The sequence below is a fragment of the Pseudophryne corroboree genome, chromosome 8 (genome assembly GCF_028390025.1).
Source record: "Pseudophryne corroboree isolate aPseCor3 chromosome 8, aPseCor3.hap2, whole genome shotgun sequence".
Lineage (NCBI taxonomy): Eukaryota > Metazoa > Chordata > Amphibia > Anura > Myobatrachidae > Pseudophryne > Pseudophryne corroboree.
This window is the reverse complement of record NC_086451.1, coordinates 289,553,072-289,564,793: the sequence shown is the minus strand read 5'-3', so window position 1 is coordinate 289,564,793 and position 11,722 is coordinate 289,553,072.

The window sequence follows — 11,722 nt, the reverse complement described above, 5'->3', positions numbered from 1 at the left end:
ATTTCAGTTGTGCGCAGTATATATAGTAGTAGGCCATTGCTATTGATACTGGCATATAATTCCACACATTAAAAAATGGAGAACAAAAATGTGGAGGTTAAAATAGGGAAAGATCAAGATCCACTTCCACCTCGTGCTGAAGTTGCTGCCACTAGTCATGGCCGAGACGATGAAATGCCATCAACGTCGTCTGCCAAGGCCGATGCCCAATGTCATAGCAGAGAGCATGTAAAATCCAAAAAACAAAAGTTCAGTAAAATGACCCAAAAATCAAAATTGAAAGCATCTGATGAGAAGCGTAAACTTGCCAATATGCCATTTACGACACGGAGTGGCAAGGAACGGCTGAGGCCCTGGCCTATGTTCATGGCTAGTGGTTCAGATTCACATGAGGATGGAAGCTAGAAAAATGAAAAGACTTAAGCTGGCAAAAGCACAGCAAAGAACTGTGCGTTCTTCTAAATCACAAATCCCCAAGGAGAGTCCAATTGTGTCGGTTGCGATGCCTGACCTTCCCAACACTGGACGGGAAGAGCTTGCGCCTTCCACCATTTGCACGCCCCCTGCAAGTGCTGGAAGGAGCACCCGCAGTCCAGTTCCTGATAGTCAAATTGAAGATGTCACTGTTGAAGTACACCAGGATGAGGATATGGGTGTTGCTGGCGCTGGGGAGGAAATTGACAAGGAGGATTCTGATGGTGAGGTGGTTTGTTTAAGTCAGGCACACGGGGAGACACCTGTTGTCCGTGGGACGAATATGGCCATTGACATGCCTGGTCAAAATACAAAAAAAAAATCAGCTCTTCGGTGTGGAATTATTTCAACACAAATGCGAACAACAGGTGTCAAGCCGTGTGTTGCCTTTGTCAAGCTGTAATAAGTAGGGGTAAGGACGTTAACCACCTCGGAACATCCTCCCTTATAAGTCACCTGCAGCGCATTCATCATAAGTCAGTGACAAGTTAAAAAACTTTGGGTGACAGCGGAAGCAGTCCACTAACCACTAAATCCCTTCCTCTTGTAACCAAGCTCCTGCAAACCACACCACCAACTCCCTCAGTGTCAATTTCCTCCTTACCCAGGAAAGCCAATAGTCCTGCAGGCCATGTCACTGGCAAGTCTGACGAGTCCTCTCCTGCCTGGGATTCCTCCGATGCATCCTTGAGTGTAACGCCTACTGCTGCTGGCGCTGCTGTTGTAGCTGCTGGGAGTCGATCGTCATCCCAGAGGGGAAGTCGGAAGACCACTTGTACTACTTCCAGTAAGCAATTGACTGTCCAACAGTCCTTTGCGAGTAAGATGAAACATCACAGCAGTCATCCTGCTGCAAAGCAGATAACTCAGGCCTTGGCAGCCTGGGCGGTGAGAAACGTGGTTCCGGTATCCACCGTTTTTTCAGAGGCAACTAGAGACTTGATTGAGGTACTGTGTCCCTGGTACCAAATACCATCTAGGTTCCATTTCTCTAGGCAGGCGATACCGAAAATGTACACAGACCTCAGAAAAAGAGTCACCAGTGTCCTAAAAAATGCAGTTGTACCCAATGTCCACTTAACCACGGACATGTGGACAAGTGGAGCAGGGCAGACTCAGGACTATATGACTGTGACAGCCCACTGGGTAGATGTATTGCCTCCCGCAGCAAGAACAGCAGCGGCGGCACCAGTAGCAGCATCTCGCAAACGCCAACTCGTTCCTAGGCAGGCTACGCTTTGTATCACCGCTTTCCAGAAGAGGCACACAGCTGACAACCTCTTACGGAAACTGAGGAAGATCATCGCAGAATGGCTTACCCAAATTGGACTCTCCTGGGGATTTGTGACATCGGACAACGCCAGCAATATTGTGCGTGCATTACATCTGGGCAAATTCCAGCACGTCCCATGTTTTGCACATACATTGAATTTGGTGGTGCAGAATTATTTAAAAAACGACAGGGGCGTGCAGGAGATGCTGTCGGTGGCCCGAAGAATTGCGGGCCACTTTCGGCATTCAGCCACCGCGTACAGAAGACTGGCATCATCTGAAGCAAGAGGTGGTAACGAGGTGGAATTCAACCCTCTATATGCTTCAGAGGATGGAGGAGCAGCAAAAGGCCATTCAAGCCTATACATCTGCCCACGATATAGGCAAAGGAGGAGGAATGCACCTGACTCAAGCGCAGTGGAGAATGATTTCAACGTTGTGCAAGGTTCTGCAACCCTTTGAACTTGCCACACGTGAAGTCAGTTCAGACACTGCCAGCCTGAGTCAGGTCATTCCCCTCATCAGGCTTTTGCAGAAGAAGCTGGAGACATTGAAGGAGGAGCTAAAACAGAGCGATTCCGCTAGGCATGTGAGACTTGTGGATGGAGCCCTTAATTCGCTTAACCAGGATTCATGGGTGGTCAATCTGTTGAAATCAGAGCACTACATTTTGGCCACCGTGCTCGATCCTAGATTTAAAACCTACGTTGTATCTCTCTTTCCGGCAGACACAAGTCTGCAGAGGTTCAAAGACCTGCTGGTGAGAAAATTGTCAAGTCAAGCGGAACGTGACCCGTCAACATCTCCTTCACATTCTCCCGCAACTGGGGGTGCGAGGAAAAGGCTAAGAATTCCGAGCCCACCCACTGGCGGTGATGCAGGGCAGTCTGGAGCGAGTGCTGACATCTGGTCCGGACTGAAGGACCTGCCAACGATTACTGACATGTCGTCTACTGTCACTTCATATGATTCTCTCACCATTGAAAGAATGGTGGAGGATTATATGAGTGACCGCATCGAAGTAGGCAAGTCAGACAGTCCGTACGTATACTGGCAGGAAAAAGAGGCAATTTGGAGGCCCTTGCACAAACTGGCTTTATTCTACCTAAGTTGCCCTCCCTCCAGTGTGTACTCCGAAAGAGTGTTTAGTGCAGCCGCTCACCTTGTCAGCAATCGGCGTATGAGGTTACTTCCAGAAAATGTGGAGAAGATGATGTTAATCAAATGAATTATAATCAATTCCTCCGTGGAGACATTCACCAGCAGCAATTGCCTCCACAAAGTACACAGGGACCTGAGATGGTGGATTCCAGTGGGGACGAATTAATAATCTGTGAGGAGGGGGATGTACACAGTGAAAGGGGTGAGGAATCGGAGGATGATGATGAGGTGGACATCTTGCCTCTGTAGAGCCAGTTTGTGCAAGGAGAGATTGATTGCTTCTTTTTTTGGTGGGGGCCCAAACCAACCAGTCATTTCAGTCACAGTCGTGTGGCAGACCCTGTCGCTGAAATGATGGGTTCGTTAAAGTGTGCATGTCCTGTTTATACAACATAAGGGTGGGTGGGAGGGCCCAAGGACAATTCCATCTGGCACCTCTTTTTTCTTTAATTTTTCTTTGCATCATGTGCTGTTTGGGGACAATTTTTTTGAAGTGCCATCCTGCCTGACACTGCAGTGCCACTCCTAGATGGGCCAGGTGTTTGTGTCGGCCACTTGTGTCGCTTAGCTTAGCCATCCAGCGACCTCGGTGCAAATTTTAGGACTAAAAATAATATTGTGAGGTGTGAGGTGTTCAGAATAGACTGGAAATTAGTGGAAATTATGGTTATTGAGGTTAATAATACTATGGGATCAAAATGACCCCCAAATTCTATGATTTAAGCTGTTTTTTAGGTTTTTTTTTTTAAAACACCCGAATCCAAAACACACCCGAATCCGACAAAAAAATTTCGGTGAGGTTTTGCCAAAACGCGTCCGAATCCAAAACACGGCCGCGGAACCGAATCCAAAACCAAAACACAAAACCCGAAAAATTTCCGGTGCACATCACTAATTCGGACACAAGTGTAACTGTCTCTGTGGAGCTAACAATCTAATTTTCATACTACATGTCACTGCTTCATTGAGCTAGACATGCTATGACAAATTATCCAGCACTGTATGATGGATATCCTTTACATAATAGGTGGATTTTACACTGCTGAGTTAGCAGGGAAACTCTCACAAATTTTAATACAAATGTACAGTACTAGGGGGTTGGGATTGATTTGCAAGAGGTCGGAATGCCAGCGGTCAGAATACCGACCGCGGCATCCCGATAGTTAGAATCCCGACAGGGGAAAGTAAGTTTACTTAACTTCCCCCCCTGGCCCCCTAAAACTAACCTTCCTTTTCCGTAGCCTAAACCTAACCCTCCCACCCAGCAGCCTAACCGTAACCCTCCCCGGTGGCACCTAAACCTAACCCACAATTCTCGCACCCTATCTCTAACCCTCCCCCCCCCCCCCAGTCTAACCAAAACCCTCCCAGGGGTTGGCTAAACCTAGCCCCCCCCCCTCCGCACAGCCTAAACCTAGCCCTCCCCCAGGGCGCAGCCTAATCCTCCCCCTGCAGCCTAAACCAAACCATCAACCTCCCCCCGCGCGTATGGCTTACCTCTCCGGAGCGGCGGTGGATAATCATTTGGGATCCTGTCTGTCGGGATTCTTGCGCCGGGCTGAATCCCCTGTTCAAGATGCCGTGTCGGAATATTGTCGGGATTCTGGCGTCAGTATTCTGACCGGCGGGATCCCTACCGGATCCTGTACAGAGGTTTGTCTTTAGCACACCATAATCTAAATAAATATTCACATCGAGTCACCGCAATGACTAATTACATTATATACACTTGAAGTGGGCAACACCGTTGGTGTAATGGTTAGCATTAATACCTCTCAGCACTGAGGTATTGAGTTTGAATTTCACCAAGGCCCTGTGTGGAATTTGTTTATTCTCCCCATGACTGTGTGACTTTTCTCCCACAATCCAAAAATATACTGGTAGGTTAATTGGCTCCCAACATAACAAATTAACCCAAAAGTGTATGTGTGGGTACATATGGTAGGGAATATAGATTGTAAGCTCCCCTAGGGAAATGTCCAAATATTCTCTGTAAAGCGCTATTGAATATGTATGCGCTATATAAGGTCAATACATAAATAAATAAATAAATAAATAAATAAATAAATAAATAAAGTAAAATAAATAAGGGATAGAAGCAATCTTCAAAATACCAAAACTGTCCATACACAAAGGTCACTGAGGTGTGCATAATGGATTACCATACAATCAAAGTATCTCTCTTGGGCCAGATGTACTAAGCCTGAAAAGTGATAAATATCACAGTGATAAAGTACCAGCCAATCGGCTCCTAACTGTCATTTTTCAAACACAGCCTGTAATATGGCAGTTAGGAGCCGATTGGCTGGTGCTTTATCACAGTGATATTTATCACTTTTCAGGCTTAGTACATCTCCCCCAAAGAACCTTATTTTATTTAAGTAAAATACCATACCATACTACATAAAATAGCATTTCTTTTGTATATAATATTGCTATGGTCTTAGGGTGACGTACTAAGCAGTGATAAAAGTGGAGAAATGATCCAGTGGAGAAGTTGCCCACGACAACCAATCAGCTTCTCTGTATATGTTTATTGTATGCAAATTATAAATGTTACACCAATGCTGATTGGTTGCCATGGGCAACTTCTCCACTGGCTCACTACTCTACTTTTATCACTGCTTAGTACATGTCCCCCTAAGTATGGTAAAAAGTGTTCCTATCACATTGACTGCAGTTTACTTTATTTTAGCATCGTGTTCTATATTTAGTCACTGCAGTGTAGCATTGTGTTCTATATTTGAAACTATGGAATTGTGTAACTCACCCCTTTGTTTTGCATATTGTAATTCATTTGGCTATTACCACACCCAGAGCTGAATTAAGGGGAGGGGGGGGGGCACTGGTGCTCAGTACCCCGGGCTCCCCGGTCAAAGGGACCCCAACTGAAGAATACATACTGCTCACCAGTGACTGTTGTGAGCCACCGCAATCCTGGAGGAGAGTGTGAGCCTGTTGCGCCGTTACTGCATCTGGTGACCTGGTCCCGGTAACTTTGATTGTGCAGCCGCATTCACAGGGTGATACACAGAAGCGGCGACTGCAGCACAAATCGCCCCCATGTATCCAGACTGCAGCCGGCTAACAGGAGGAGCAGAGGAAAAAAAATACCCATCTTGGACAGGTAAGTGTCAGTGCGGTGATGCTGGGGAGGATGCGGGCGGTATTGGATAGTGGGGCAGATGTATTAACCTGGAGAAGGCATAAGGAAGTGATAAACCAGTGATATGTGCAAGGTGATAAAGGCACCAGCCAATCAGCTCCAATATGTAAATTAACAGTTAGGCTCTGGTTGGCTGGTGCCTTTATCACCTTGCACATATCACTGGTTTATCACTTCCTTATGCTTTCTCCAGGTTAATACATCTGCCCCAGTGTTCTCTCTCAGCACCCCGCACTATGCACTCTGAGTGTTAGCACTGGCTGCCCGAGATCCTGACTGGCCTCCTCTGCTGTCTGACAAATAAGCCCCCCCATCCCTCTTCCTCAGCTGTATAACATACACACATTGGGGGTCATTCCGAGTTGTTCGCTCGGTAAAAATCTTCGCATCGCAGCGATTTTCCGCTTAATGCGCATGCGCAATGTCCGCACTGCGACTGCGCCAAGTAAATTTGCTATGCAGTTAGGAATTTTACTCACGGCTTTTTCATCTTTCTGGCGATCGTAATGTGATTGACAGGAAATGGGTGTTACTGGGCGGAAACAGGCCGTTTTAAGGGCGTGTGGGAAAAAACGCTACCGTTTCCGGAAAAAACGCAGGAGTGGCCGGAGAAACGGGGGAGTGTCTGGGCGAACGCTGGGTGTGTTTGTGACGTCAAACCAGGAACGACAAGCACTGAAATGATCGCAGATGCCGAGTAAGTCTGGAGCTACTCAGAAACTGCTACGAGGTGTGTAATCGCAATATTGCGAATACATCGTTCGCAATTTTAAGATGCTAAGATTCACTCCCAGTAGGCGGCGGCTTAGCATGAGCAAATCTGCTAAAATCCACTTGCGAGCGAACAACTCGGAATGACCCCCATAGGCATTAAGGTGTGAGATGTCGATCTCCGGCGTCCCCCTGCCTACCAGCTCGATAACATACCCCCCTAAATAAGACTCTAACACAGTGATTTTCAACCTTTTTTTACTCGCGGCACACCGAACAATATTTTAAAATTGCCAAGGCACACCATCAGTTCCCCACAGAAAAAAAACAAAACTGTGGCCCTCACAGTAAAAAAAATAAAAATCCACACATACATTGGCCTACACAGAAAAAACAATCACATTGTTCACCACATAAATCCTATTGCTCTCCACATGAATTATTCACATTGGGGGTCATTCCGAGTTGTTCGCTCGTTTTTTTTTTCTCGCAACGGAGCGATTAGTCGCTAATGCGCATGCGCAATGTCCGCAGTGCGACTGCGCCAAGTAAATTTGCTATGCAGTTAGGTATTTTACTCACGGCATTACGAGGTTTTTTCTTCGTTCTGGTGATCGTAATGTGATTGACAGGAAGTGGGTGTTTCTGGGCGGAAACAGGCCGTTTTATGGGTGTGTGTGAAAAAACGCTACCGTTTCTGGGAAAAACGCGGGAGTGGCTGGAGAAATGGAGGAGTGTCTGGGCGAACGCTGGGTGTGTTTGTGACGTCAAACCAGGAACGACAAGCACTGAACTGATCGCACTGGAAGAGTAAGTCTCGAGCTACTCAGAAACTGCACAGAGAAGTCTTTTCGCGATATTGCGAATCTTTTGTTCGCAATTTTGCTAAGCTAAGATTCACTCCCAGTAGGCGGCGACTTAGCGTGTGCAAAGCTGCTAAAAGCAGCTTGCGAGCGAACAACTCGGAATGACCCCCCTTGTTCTTATTCTCTCCACATAAATCCTATTGAAATCCTATTGTTCCCCACAGGAGAAATAAAATAACAAATATTATTATCAGCTGTCCTCCTCCCTGTCCCTTAGTGAAGGGGATTGTTCATAGTGGGGTGCTGCGAATACTGAGCAGCGGGCGGTCGGGCAGGTGTGGATGTGGGTGGGCAAGGAAAGCTGTGTATGCAGGCGGGAACTGGAAGATGTGTATGCAGGCAGGTGGGCTGGCTGGGTAGTGAGACGTGGCAGCCGTGACCTATGATATCACACCGTTTTCAAGGCATAGGTCATGGCCGGAGCACGACTGATCCTCTAAGAAGATCCCGGGCCAACAGTTCACTCTGAAGGTGCAGGAAGTTGCTCTGGCTCCGCGGCACACCTTGCAACTGGTCGCGGCACACCAGTGTGCCACGGCACACTGGTTGAAAAAGCCTGCTCTAACACATGACTTTGGATCGAATTACTGGGCACAGTTTATTTCATTACCTTATTCCATTTTACATTATAAGGTTTCAGGGCACGGACAGAACTGGTGGGCAAGGCGCAAATGGGTCACTGACCCCTCCTGATTACCTGGGGACGTGCCCCGCCTACCCAGTAGGCACTACCCCTGGCGCATATCACGCTCGCCTGGCGTGCAGCCCACTGGCCCAACCGTCCAAGGCTGGAGCCGAGTATGCACCCATTCACCGAGGGTGAATCTGCCAACCTCCGCTGTCTCCCTTGTTTGCCATGCCTTGCGCACCGCTTCTTCCCGCCACACGAGGCTCTCGGACACCACCCGAGAACTGAAGCCCCCACCCTGCAACCAGCCTCTGACCTCAGACTTCCAGCTCCTCCTGAAGTGCATTATTAAACAGGTCAATGCCGACGTCCGACAAATGGACCCCGCCACTACTATACATGCCCTCCATCCTTTGGCTGATGTCCCTATGCCATATGACCCGTCCACCTTGTGCTGCTACGCACTTGCCCACGGCTGCGTTGACCCTTTTCCTGGCCCTCTCTATTCCCGCACCTCTCCATGCTCCGCGCCATGATAGACTAGGAATGATGTTAGACCATATTATTTCTACTGCCTGCCAGGGCTCTTTTAACCATTCTAAGTCGGCCCGAATTAACCTAATCAGGTTGAGGGATTTCACGTCGCCCAAGTCGTTACCCCCAAGTGTAACACTATGGTGTCCGGGCTGCCATCCGCTTCTTCTCCGCGCAATAAGGCACCCCTCAGGCCATGCCACTTCATCCCTCTCCGCCCATGCCAGAGCACTTTCCCATCCTTCTCTGCTAGACCCAACTGCCTTCCGTAAGGCCTCCCGGCGGCCCTTGCTACTGCCCAGTGAATGTATGAATGGCCGACGATCCATATTTGCCTTGCCTCTTTTTCCATGCGGATGGGGATGGGTGGGGGGGGGGGAGAATATGATAGATATTTTCTGCTTCCTCGGTAAGGGGCCTGATGTAGCGCTTATAGCTATTTGACCTCCACCTGCCTAATGCTTTAATCTCCTCTACCACACATCCCTCACTAGCCGCTGACATGGCTGCCCCTATTCTAAATGAGTGCGTCGCAAACTTCTTCGCCTGCCAGCCAGCCAAGGGCTGCTACGCATCTCTTTAATATTGCTGAGAACTGGTACCTGGTTAGCGCTGATTCGTCCTTATGCACGAGAAAATTCTCCCCGCCCGCCGGCCTTGTGACCAAAAAAGCTTCGACAGCCATTACCGGGCAGACCGTCGCGTCCGGGTGCCTACGTAGCTGCACCCATTTCCCTTTTCCGTCCTGGCCTGTCTTAGATCTGCGTATTTTGCACAATACTGCGTCTTTCGTTACGGTATTGCTACTGCACTGCAGGCCGGTTTCCTCTGCCATTTTGGATTGCGCTACTAACTCGCTAATCCGGAATGCCCCGCTAAAAGCCACGATAAATGCTGTCTCAAACAACCTTGCCTCGCACTGGTCGCGACAAACGCTTGGTACCTTACTTATCAGCTTGCTCAGCCTCTCGATAGTGACCGGCTTCCTAGCGTCTGGTTTCCTAACTTCTGCCCGCGCCCAACCCCTCATTATAGTGCGTACCATAAAACTCTTTGTTTCGTCCCGCCAACCTTTGAAAAAAGAATACACCTGCCAGTATAGCATTCGCTCTGGCCCTGGAAGTCTGCTCCCTTCTGAGCTTGTCCAAAAAGGCCAATAATTGAAGCTGTGGGAGCTTAAATTCAGCGCCTTCCGATGCTTGGAACTGTCGCTATTTTCCCATGCGGCCTTGTAAGCCTTCCATGTCTTTGGTGCCAGGGAGTACTCCACCAAGCTGTCTAAATCATATCGACTATCTGCCAGAGATAGGAGGGGGATGTTAAACCTACAGAGCTTGCTCCCGGAGCTGCGGCCCTGAAGACGCCCCACTTCTGCCTGGACAGTGCGTCCACTATCACATTCTTCTCTCCTGGCATGTGTTTGGCTCTGAACGTAATGTTGTGGTGGAGGCATGCTGCCACTAATCTCGTAAGCAGACTGACAACTGGCGGCGAGGATGCTCGCTGGTTGTTCACCGCCTGCACCACACTCATGTTGTCGCACCAGAACTGGATCTGCCTATTGGCAAGCTTTTTGCCCCATATGTCAACTGCCGCAACTATTGGGAACAACTCTAATGCCACCAAGTTATTGGTGAGCCCCGCGGCCACCCACTCCGGCGGCCATTGCTGTACGCACCATTCACCCTGCAAGTATGCACCAAAACCTGTAGCTCCTGCCGCTTCTGTAAATAACTGCAGCACGTGATTTGACAATACTGCCTTGGGCTAGATTTGCATGCCATTAAAAGGTAGGAGGAACTCCTTCCACACCTGAAGGTCCTCCTTAAGCTCCCTGGAGATACGTGTGAAGTGATGTTTTTTTGCAATGCCTGCGGTGGCTTGTTCCAGCCGCCTCTTAATTATTCTCCCCATGGGAATCACCCTGCACGCAAAATTCAGGCTACCTAACAATGACTGCAACTGCACCAATGTGACCTTCTTGGCCTTCGCGCAATCGCTCACCTCCCTGACCATCCTTACCACCTTCTCTATGGGGAGCCTGCACTCCTGCCTAACCGTGTTGATCTCGATGCCTAAGTAAGATATAACTTCCGTAGGACCCTCTGTCTTCTCCGGTGCGATGGGTACGTTGAAATCCACCAGCATGTCCTGCAGCTCGCGCAAGAGGTGGCTGCACTGTTCCGACTCTGGTTAACCCGCCACCAGGAAGTCATTCAGATAATGTGCTATGGCCCTTGATCCTGTGTGCTCTTGCAAACATTATTGCAGGAACGAACTAAATGCTTCGAAGAAGGCGCACGAAATGACGCAACCCATTGGCAAGCATTTGTCTATGAAGAGAAAGCTGTCAAAGCTCAACCCCATCAGCCTGAAGCTATCTGGGTGCAGCGGGAGCAATCTGAAAGCCGAGTCGATATCTAGCTTTGCCGTGAGCGCTCCTTTTCCTCGCGCTCTCACCATATTGACCAATGACTGTTATTGCACTGAGCATTGTTCTTTATCCAGGGCGTCATTGACTGCCGCTCCCTCAGGATAGGACAGGTGCTGAATGAGCCTGAACTTCAATGGTGCCTTTTTGGGACTAGTCCCAGCGGAGAAATGATTAAATCTGGTATTGGGGGTGCTGCTAATGGCCCCGCCATCCTGCCTAACGCTAGATCCTTTGCGATTTTCTTGCGCACTATCCCCGATTGCTCCTTGATGGATTTCAAGTTTCTTATGCTATTGGTGGGCGGGACCTCCCTAATTATCGCTATTCTGAAACCCTCCCTAAACCCGTCCCGCAGCAAATCGGCTTCCTGATGCTTGGGATACCTGGATAGCCACCCCATTATCCTGCTTAGGTTTACTGGACTAACCGCTTTTGTCAGCCCCTGGTGCTGCGAGTAGCTTTTTCGGGTGATTAGC